Raw genomic sequence first — 10,000 nt, forward strand, 5'->3', positions numbered from 1 at the left:
ATATGCCTAACTCAACTAGGACACCGACTTAGATGGATTTGACTGTTTCAACAGTTTTAAGAGGAATTATTTAATTCAAGTTGAGGATTTTATTATCTTAGGATTTCATCTAAGATGCTATATGATTCTTATCTGAATGCAAGTTGTCCCTTAGACTAATGCAGGTTTTGCCTACATCCTAGTTTACTAGGCTTGTCCTAGGGAAAGATCGGGTGACTAGTGTAACTAGACCTATGGTACGGTTGCTATTCATAGCAAGCGTCCGTGATGAGGCTGGACTCCTAACTCTAGGACTCCCTAAAACCTAGGACACGGCACGGCACCAGTGTTCCTAAATTGGGCTCTAATGGTTCTTAGATTGGAAACCATAATCCAATGGTTCCGAAAGACACAAGATAAATCGATTTAAGTTCTCGAGGTTAATGAGTTTCAGATTTCGAAGATTTTCAGTTTCTAGACATTTAAGGATTACCAATGGTTCTAGGGTTCACCAATTTCGGCCTTGAATGGCATCCAAAGGAGGGAATCGTGCGCTCTTTCCTTGTGCAATTTAATACTTAGGTTATAGCATCTTATTGCCTGGCAGAATCTCAGGATTTCCGTGGACACTAACCTCGGAGCCAACAACATGCTATAACTTAAATATTCAAATTGTCAAAGATCAAGTTGCAATTGGGATACGATTATGGATGCACGGGCCATTTTTTCAGGAAAATCTAAAGATCCTAAAATTTCTGTTTCAATGGATTAATGAGTGAACATGTGACAGAATTTTAAAGTTCTTTAGGAATTTTTATATGATTTTCAATTAATTTCGAATTTTCCATGGATTTTATCAATTTTAAGCATATGAGCGGTTTTACAAGTGAAATTGTTGCAAATAAATTCCAAATGATTTGAAATTTCTACAGCAGCAAGATGAAAATGTATGTATCTTACAGGATGAGTTTTGCATATTTTTACATTAAATTCACATTTAATCTTGATTAAACCATTAAATGTCCAGATTGCACAATTAACACATAAACTAGTAGCAATATAACTCTAAATTCTATGAAATTTCTACAGAAATACTATATGAATCAAAATAGCATGCAGTGAGATGTTCATGAATTTTAGAAATTATTTACTACCAATTTTGGATTTTACAATTTCCAGACCAGATTATAAATTAACACTACATTCCATATTAAAACAGATCCAAATCACACGAAAAGTTTACAGTAACAAGTAATATGGAAGATAAGACTACTGTAAAAATTTTATTAATTTTAATGATGATCTGATGTTAGTAAAAATTCTCCTAAAATCTGATAAGTTTCAAAGAAAATATTAAATAATATACCAAATAAACTCCAAAAATCTTTACAAATTCATGGTAAAATGAATCAGTAACATATTATTTTCTCACGAAATTCCATTAATTTTAGAATCTGTTTGGTATATAATTTAATTTTTCTTTGTCAAAAGATGTTTTTTGAAGAGTTTTCCATTTTTAAAACACAATTTGCGGAAAAAATCAGAAAAATACAGAAATATTTTGAGAACAATGCACCTACCTGTGGTGAAGATCTCCGCCCAATCCAAAAAAATATAAAAAATCCTGCCGCCGCCGATCCGCTCCGCCGTCTTTCGCTTTCTCTGGAGTGTTTAGAGGGAGTGATTGAGGGAGTGAAGAGATAATGGAAGAAGAATATTAGGGAGAGGGATGGAAGAATATATTGAGGAAAGGGATTGGAGGGAGTGATTAGAAGAGATAATGGAAGAGAAAGAGATAATGGAAGATAAATTTCTTTTTTTTTTCCTCCTCCCTCTTATGGATGGGAAGGGAGATATATATAGGGAGAGAAAGAGAGAGAGAGAGAGATATGTTGGTGGAGAGCTCATCATGTTGTCCCTCTTAGTGGAGAATCCATCATTATTGTTCTTAGTGGAGGGCCCATCATGTTTCTTAGTGGAGAGTCCATCATTATTGCTCTTAGTGGAGGGCCCATCATGTTTCTTAGTGGAGAGTCCATCATTATTGCTCTTAGTGGAGGGCCCATCATGTTTCTTAGTGGAGAGTCCATCATTATTGCTCTTAGTGGAGGGCCCATCATGTTTCTTAGTGGAGAGTCCATCATTATTGCTCTTAGTGGAGGGCCCATCATGTTTCTTAGTGGAGAGCTACCATCATTGCTCTTCATAAGAGGCCTCACAAGAGGCCCCACTGAGGCCCCACAACGCGGGCCCCACAATGTGGGCCCTCGGTTGATTCGATTTTAAACAAATGTTCAATGCGGGCCCACCAAACGAGTCCAAATTTAATCAAAATGCATCATGCGGCCCCACCAAATGGGTCCAACTTTCTCGATCCAAATTTAATCGAAGCACCCAATGCGGGCCCACCAAACGGGTCCCAATTCTCTCTGGTTTAGATTTTTCTGAATAATCCTTCTCAACATTTAGCGGGAAAATACGAAACACGACGGAAACGACCAAAAATATTTAGAAATGTAACAAACGGATGCGGGAAAGAAAGACATTGGAAAACCGACGGAAAACAAACCCTAATTTCTTTATCGATTAAGGTAGAGCAAAATGGGGTGTCTACAGATGCCCCTCTTTGCTAGAGATGACGTAGTCATCGAATACCAAAGTCAAAATGACAGAGCCATTTTGCGTAGCTTTAATCGACAAAAGACTCTACACAAACGGAACTTAGACGCAAACATTTACTACCTAATGCAAGGCCCTAAATGAAATCCTAGAATTAGAACATAATAAGAAATCCTGATGCGGTGCCGTTCACAAACGGGCAACGAGAGAATGAGATACCACTTTCGAATGGATTCCGAACAGAAAGAACAAAGATCGTTCTCAAGCGGTTTTTTTTTTTTTTTTTTTTTTTTTTTTTTTTTTTAAAGAAAATGAGACATCTTTCACAAGCGGGCTCAAGAAGGATAAGAGACCATTCACAAATGGATTCAGAAAATGAGGTACCGTTCACAAACGGGCTCAAGGAGAAGACGAGACCATTCACAAATGGACTCGAAAATGAGGTACCGTTTACAAACGGGCTTAAAGAGAACACATGACCATTCACAAATGGACTCGAGAAACGAGGCACCGTTCACAAACGGGCTCAAGGAGAACATGAGACCATTCACAAATGGACTCAGAAAATGAGGTACCATTCACAAACGGGCTCAAGGAGAATAAAAGACCATTCACAAATGGGCTCAGAAAATGAGGTACCGTTCACCAACGGGCTCAAGGAGAAGACGAGACCATTCACAAATGGATTCGAGAAACGAGGCACCGTTCACAAACGGGCTCAAGGAAAACATGAGACCATTCACAAATAGACTCAGAAAATGAGGTACCGTTCACAAACGGGCTCAAGGAGAATAAAAAGACCATTCACAAATGAGCTCAGAAAATGAGGTACCGTTCACCAACGGGCTCAAGGAGAAGACGAGACCATTCACAAATGGATTCGAGAAACGAGGCACCGTTCACAAACGGGCTCAAGGAAAACATGAGACCATTCACAAATAGACTCAGAAAATGAGGTACCGTTCACAAACGGGCTTAAGGAGAAGACGAGACCATTCACAAATGGACTCGAGAAACGAGGCACCGTTCACAAACGGGCTCTAGGAGAACATGAGACCATTCATAAATGGACTCGAGAAATGAGGCACCGTTCACAAATGGGCTCAAAGAAACAAGATAGCTTCAACCACGAAGAATTTAGAGATTTTTCATAAACTTGAATTTGACATAGGATTGGATTTGATGAATTTTTGATTTTTCAGAAATAAGGCACCGTCCACAAACGGGCTCAAGGAGGACATGAGACCGTAAATAGACTCAGAAAAATGAGACACCGTTCACAAACGGGTTCAAGGAGAAGACGAGACCATTTACAAATGGACTCGAGAAACGAGGCACCGTTCACAAACGGGCTCAAAGAAACAAGATAGCTTTGATTGATGAATTCAACAACGAAGAATTTAGAGTTTTTTCATGAACTTGAATTTGACATAGGATTGGATTTGATGAATTTTTGATTTTTCAGAAATAAGGCACCGTCCACAAACGGGCTCAAGGAGGACATGAGACCGTAAATGGACTCAGAAAAATGAGACACCGTTCACAAACGGGTTCAAGGAGAAGACGAGACCATTTACAAATAGACTCGAGAAAAGAGGCACCGTTCACAAACAGGCTCAAAGAAACAAGATAGCTTTGATTGATGAATTCAATAACGAAGAATTTAGAGATTTTTCATGAACTTGAATTTGACATAGGATTGGATTTGATGAATTTTTGATTTTTTTGAACTTAATGAAATCGAGGATGTTATAGATCGTGCCTGACAAAGATATCGGAAACTAGGACTTTGACGAATGATGAAACGGCAAACCGAAGAACCATTACTAACAAGAATGGATTAGAAACACTTTTATGAAACTTCAACAAGATTTTTCTCAAAGAGACTGCTGGTCTTGTCTTTGGGGATTTGGATGACTGAAACCTTGAACAAGACACTTGAAATTGGTAATCTAGAACAACGGCTCTCTTGGATATAATCATGGAAAAGTGGGACTTGCCTCTTGATAGGTGTTTAGATAAACATTTCTTGACCAGGAAAGTATTTAACTAACTGGAAGGAAATTCTGAATTTTAACGGTTCATCTTTCTGAGAAATTGGCTCGACCATCATTGCATCTGAGGCTCTTCCAAGCTTAAGATGCCTTCCTGGGGTATGATCTTTTTACGGAAGCTGGGCTTTCTGATGTTTCTACTTCTGAATTCTTCTGGGTTGATCATCTTTGAAATATAGCTGTTTGACTAGATTCTCGAACTTTTTCAGGTACAATCGCAGGGAGCTGACGAGGCCGGGCCTCCTTCACCGAGACAATTGCATCATTTGGACATATGGATGACGATTGACTCTTTTTAAATAGAAAACTTAGATAAAAGGCACTACTCAAAGGATTGAGGAGCTCTAAAGGAGTGAACATAGAATAACAACGATTGATTAACTACACTGACAGACACAGTAATGCTTCTGACTTAGTTAACGTTTTATTTGGTAAGTCTATCCTTTCAAGGAATATTTTTTTCAATTGGTAAACACTGGACTTTTTCCTTAAAACAGTAATGCCTCAATGATTTAATTACAACTCCTAGGATTGCTTAGCTCCAATGCCCCCAGTTTTGAGGATGTCACTTGAATTTGTTTGAACTTCAATTGATCTTCAGTCCTGATACCGGCTGTAACCTTCTTATAAATTTGCTTGAACTTCAGTTGATCTTCAGTCTTCATACTGGCTGTAGCCTTCTTATAATGATTCTCTTACCGTGACCAAGTCACCTCTTCAGGGTTTTTAACTTGGCGGACCGTGGTAGCCTTAACTTTTGCCTGAACCGTCTTTCTAGGTTTTCGATTCAGCAGGCTATCCCCTTAGCTTTTGCCTAAGCCGCCCTTTCGGGTTTTCAACTTAACAGGGGAATGATCTTAAATTTTGCCTAAACCGCCCTTTCAGGTTTTCAGTCTAGCATATCTTCAAACTCCATTTTTTTTTATTCATCATCATTTTTTTTTTGTTTCGGGACCTAGATCATTAGTTCTGAACACCGAAAGGACTTTATAGGTAGGATAGGGCTTTTCAAAGAATGGCTTAAGGTTCAACAAAGATTTCGACCGAACCTGTGAATAGGTTGCCTACATATCCCAAGGTAGGAATCAGGTCGTGTATAGTTCAGGGCGAATGCCCCTAGTTTGAAGATAAATTGTTCGAAAGTTTATTGATTTTTCTTTTTTTTTTCTTCTTTCTGGAATAATTGACTTCTCTTCTTTAGGAACTTGTCCCCTTTTTTTTCTGAAAGGATTGAATTTCTTTTTTTTTTTTTGGATTGATTGAATTGCTTTTCTTTTTTGAATTGACCGAACTCAGTTTAACCGAGCTGCCTACGTACCCCAGTGTAGGGATCAGGTCTCGCGTAGTTCGGGGCGAATGCCCCTAGTTTGATGGGTTTTCAAGAAAATTTCATTTAGGCTCGAAGGGTTTGCAAACCAGTATTCTTTTGACGTTGGGTTCTGATTTTGGGATTTATTCGGCCAAAGGAGGCCTTCTGATGTTCAAATTGGGAATCGATCCAGGTTACTAGAGTCCCTCTGGTACTGATTATTTATTTATTATTATTTTTCTCTTTTGTTTTTTTTTTCGCGGAGTTTGACGGCATTTCCAGGTAAGAGATAATGGATCTTCTTCTTTCAAGATTCTAATACGTGCTTTTGACTTTCATAGAGCGAAACTTGTTCTTTGACATCCTCCATCTATGGATTCGTACTCTCTATATCTGATGATCACTTTTCATTGTTTGCTCTTGAACTTTTCATCTTGAATTTGTTGGCTTTATGTTATGAATTTGAGAACCAAGGTCATTGATTGGAAATATGAAAGTTGCTTCCACTCTATGCCCCTTGTATAGCATATATCTTCTCACTTTCTTCATTTTCTTTGAGCTTTCCATCTATGTCTTGCCCCTGGTATCGGTTGTAGCTTTTCTAGACAATCTTCTTATTCTTGAAATAATTTTATCAATTCTTCACACTCTTTAGAGGGTAATGTATTTTCAATCGGCATTCACTGAATCAAAGTTTCAGTGCCAGTGTTTATCATTTCAATTTCATCTTTGAAAGGTTGGGATTGGCGCTCCTCCTCTCGTTCAAGTAATTGATGTGACTCAAGTGGAGTTTCGTCAATTTTGTCCTCATTTGAGGAGGGAGTCTTATTTTAAGATCAGAAGCACACTTAAGAACAGACACAAGTGAACTTTTTGGAACTGACTGAAATTTTATTTAAAGAAAAGCTATTACATCAGACGACCTATCCTGAACATGCTCAGGATTCACAACTCTAAATAAGAAAGGGAAACAGAAGATAACTTGCCTGGACTAGGCATTGACCTTTAACTGTAAGACCGGACTCAACAATTATACTGACCATGATGACTGACTCAACATAAAATAGTAAGTGACTAAAACTTTAACTGCTGCAACTGTTTGGCGTTGAAGGCTCGGCGAAGGCTGGTTCGTTCTGAACATCATCATGGCTGATACTTTCAATTTTGGACAATGATGACTGATTCGCATAGGGGAATGCGCCTAGCTCAAGGATTCTGAGAGTGAACTCTGAAGGACTTAGCAAAATAATCTTGAAAAAGGTAGCCCCTAGAGGAGGAAGAGACCAAGGATACAAGCAAGATTGGATCATCTGGACCAGGCATGATCAGATCATGAGATTGCATAATCAAAAAATTGTGAGATTCTGCTCCTGCCAGTTAGGGGATGGCATGAAGATACGATCGAATTGTATGACAGAAGAATGAAAGACGCACGATCAAGAGATTAGATGAGATAGCATAAGATTGCTTTCAACGGATAGATCATGAATGACTAATCCTATGAGATCTTTGGAAATGATGGGATTTATATCCTAACCCCAAAGGGAAATTATTTTTTTTTTTTTTCACATTTTATCAGTGTTACCTGAAGGCATCAACCATAATCCTAATCTATCGGAGTGGAGAGAGAATCTCGACTCATGACTTTGTTCGTGTATCTAAGGACCGATCGTGACCATTGGAAGATGGACCACGGCCTAATCTAGACACCAATGGGTAGGATATCCTAAACTAGGCTCACACACGTGATGTACATGTGTTCGTATACTACATGCATGTGTGGGTTAATCTAGGGGTAAGGCCAAGAGTTCCCTTAGCGCGAATCCCTGTTCGATATACTGTACCAGTGTCCGGCGTATCAGTACGTGAACAAGAGATCCGTTTACGTACCATAAAGGTACTAGGCTAAGGGTGGAATGCTTCTCTAGCACAGAGGCACCAGGTGATGAAATCCCAGTCAACCATGCTAGATAACACTCCGGGTTCCTAAAATAGGACGTGTGTGCACGTGAGATGCAAGAGTTTAGATGCAAGTGATGTAAGTGTGTGCAATAAGTTCGCGCAATCTATGATGCCTTCAGGTTTTGTTAGATTAAGTTCGAGTAAAATGTGATGAGAAAATAAAACAAGACAAACTAATCCAACAAGTATAGAGTTTTTATGAGCCAGTTAAATTAAATTCAAATGAATTATCTTTTGAAATTTTGATGAAGTTAGGTGATCCCCAGCAGAGTCGCCAGACTGTGGTACCCGGATCCCGCGAGAGGGGCGTGGGGCGCGAGCCGCCGCGCGCTCTCTCTTGGTCTCTCGTTCCCACGCGATTGGCGTGTGCATTTTATTTGTTGATTTGAATTCGTCTTTCCTGTGAACTTGGGATCACTAAGGCAATCCGAATTCCACACGAAAGAGATTGACAGAGTCGCCACCTAGATGTGGGATCTAGGACCCATAATTAACCAGAAATCTAGACTCGCTACCTGGTTACGAGAATGGAAGGTATGGGGAGTTATCCACCACATGCACCATTCTTGCCCGATAATCGGTCTTCGATTCCAAAAGCTAACTCTTTTAAATTTATTTTAAATGGCTCATTCAACTCTATGTTAATGTGCGAACTAAGTGACATGCATCCTAGAATCTAATTTCAATGTGAATCCTAGATGTGTATCTTGATTTATTAATTTGTCTGGATTCATTCTACGTGAAAGTTCTCCTAGAATTCTAATTTCATGGAAAACCCTAACTGATTTGATTAAGTATTTACAAGAAAATTAATATACAAAACACCACAATTTGTTGTGGTGCCGACTCGCGGGTGGTATGCCGTCAGACATCCAAGCTGCCTACGTACCCAAGCCTCACTGGGATCAGAGTCGACGTAGTTCGGTGCACCTAAGCTAAGCTACATATGCCTAACTCAACTAGGACACCGACTTAGATGGATTTGACTGTTTCAACAGTTTTAAGAGGAATTATTTAATTCAAGTTGAGGATTTTATTATCTTAGGATTTCATCTAAGATGCTATATGATTCTTATCTGAATGCAAGTTGTCCCTTAGACTAATGCAGGTTTTGCCTACATCCTAGTTTACTAGGCTTGTCCTAGGGAAAGATCGGGTGACTAGTGTAACTAGACCTATGGTACGGTTGCTATTCATAGCAAGCGTCCGTGATGAGGCTGGACTCCTAACTCTAGGACTCCCTAAAACCTAGGACACGGCACGACACCAGTGTTCCTAAATTGGGCTCTAATGGTTCTTAGATTGGAAACCATAATCCAATGGTTCCGAAAGACACAAGATAAATCGATTTAAGTTCTCGAGGTTAATGAGTTTCAGATTTCGAAGATTTTCAGTTTCTAGACATTTAAGGATTACCAATGGTTCTAGGGTTCACCAATTTCGGCCTTGAATGGCATCCAAAGGAGGGAATCGTGCGCTCTTTCCTTGTGCAATTTAATACTTAGGTTATAGCATCTTATTGCCTGGCAGAATCTCAGGATTTCCGTGGACACTAACCTCGGAGCCAACAACATGCTATAACTTAAATATTCAAATTGTCAAAGATCAAGTTGCAATTGGGATACGATTATGGATGCACGGGCCATTTTTTCAGGAAAATCTAAAGATCCTAAAATTTCTGTTTCAATGGATTAATGAGTGAACATGTGACAGAATTTTAAAGTTCTTTAGGAATTTTTATATGATTTTCAATTAATTTCGAATTTTCCATGGATTTTATCAATTTTAAGCATATGAGCGGTTTTACAAGTGAAATTGTTGCAAATAAATTCCAAATGATTTGAAATTTCTACAGCAGCAAGATGAAAATGTATGTATCTTACAGGATGAGTTTTGCATATTTTTACATTAAATTCACATTTAATCTTGATTAAACCATTAAATGTCCAGATTGCACAATTAACACATAAACTAGTAGCAATATAACTCTAAATTCTATGAAATTTCTACAGAAATACTATATGAATCAAAATAGCATGCAGTGAGATGTTCATGAATTTTAGAAATTATTTACTAC

This window comes from Tasmannia lanceolata, unplaced genomic scaffold, assembly GCF_043159265.1.
Source record: "Tasmannia lanceolata isolate RefF3 unplaced genomic scaffold, GAP_Taslan_0.1 ptg000036l, whole genome shotgun sequence".
Taxonomy (NCBI): Eukaryota; Viridiplantae; Streptophyta; class Magnoliopsida; order Canellales; family Winteraceae; genus Tasmannia; species Tasmannia lanceolata.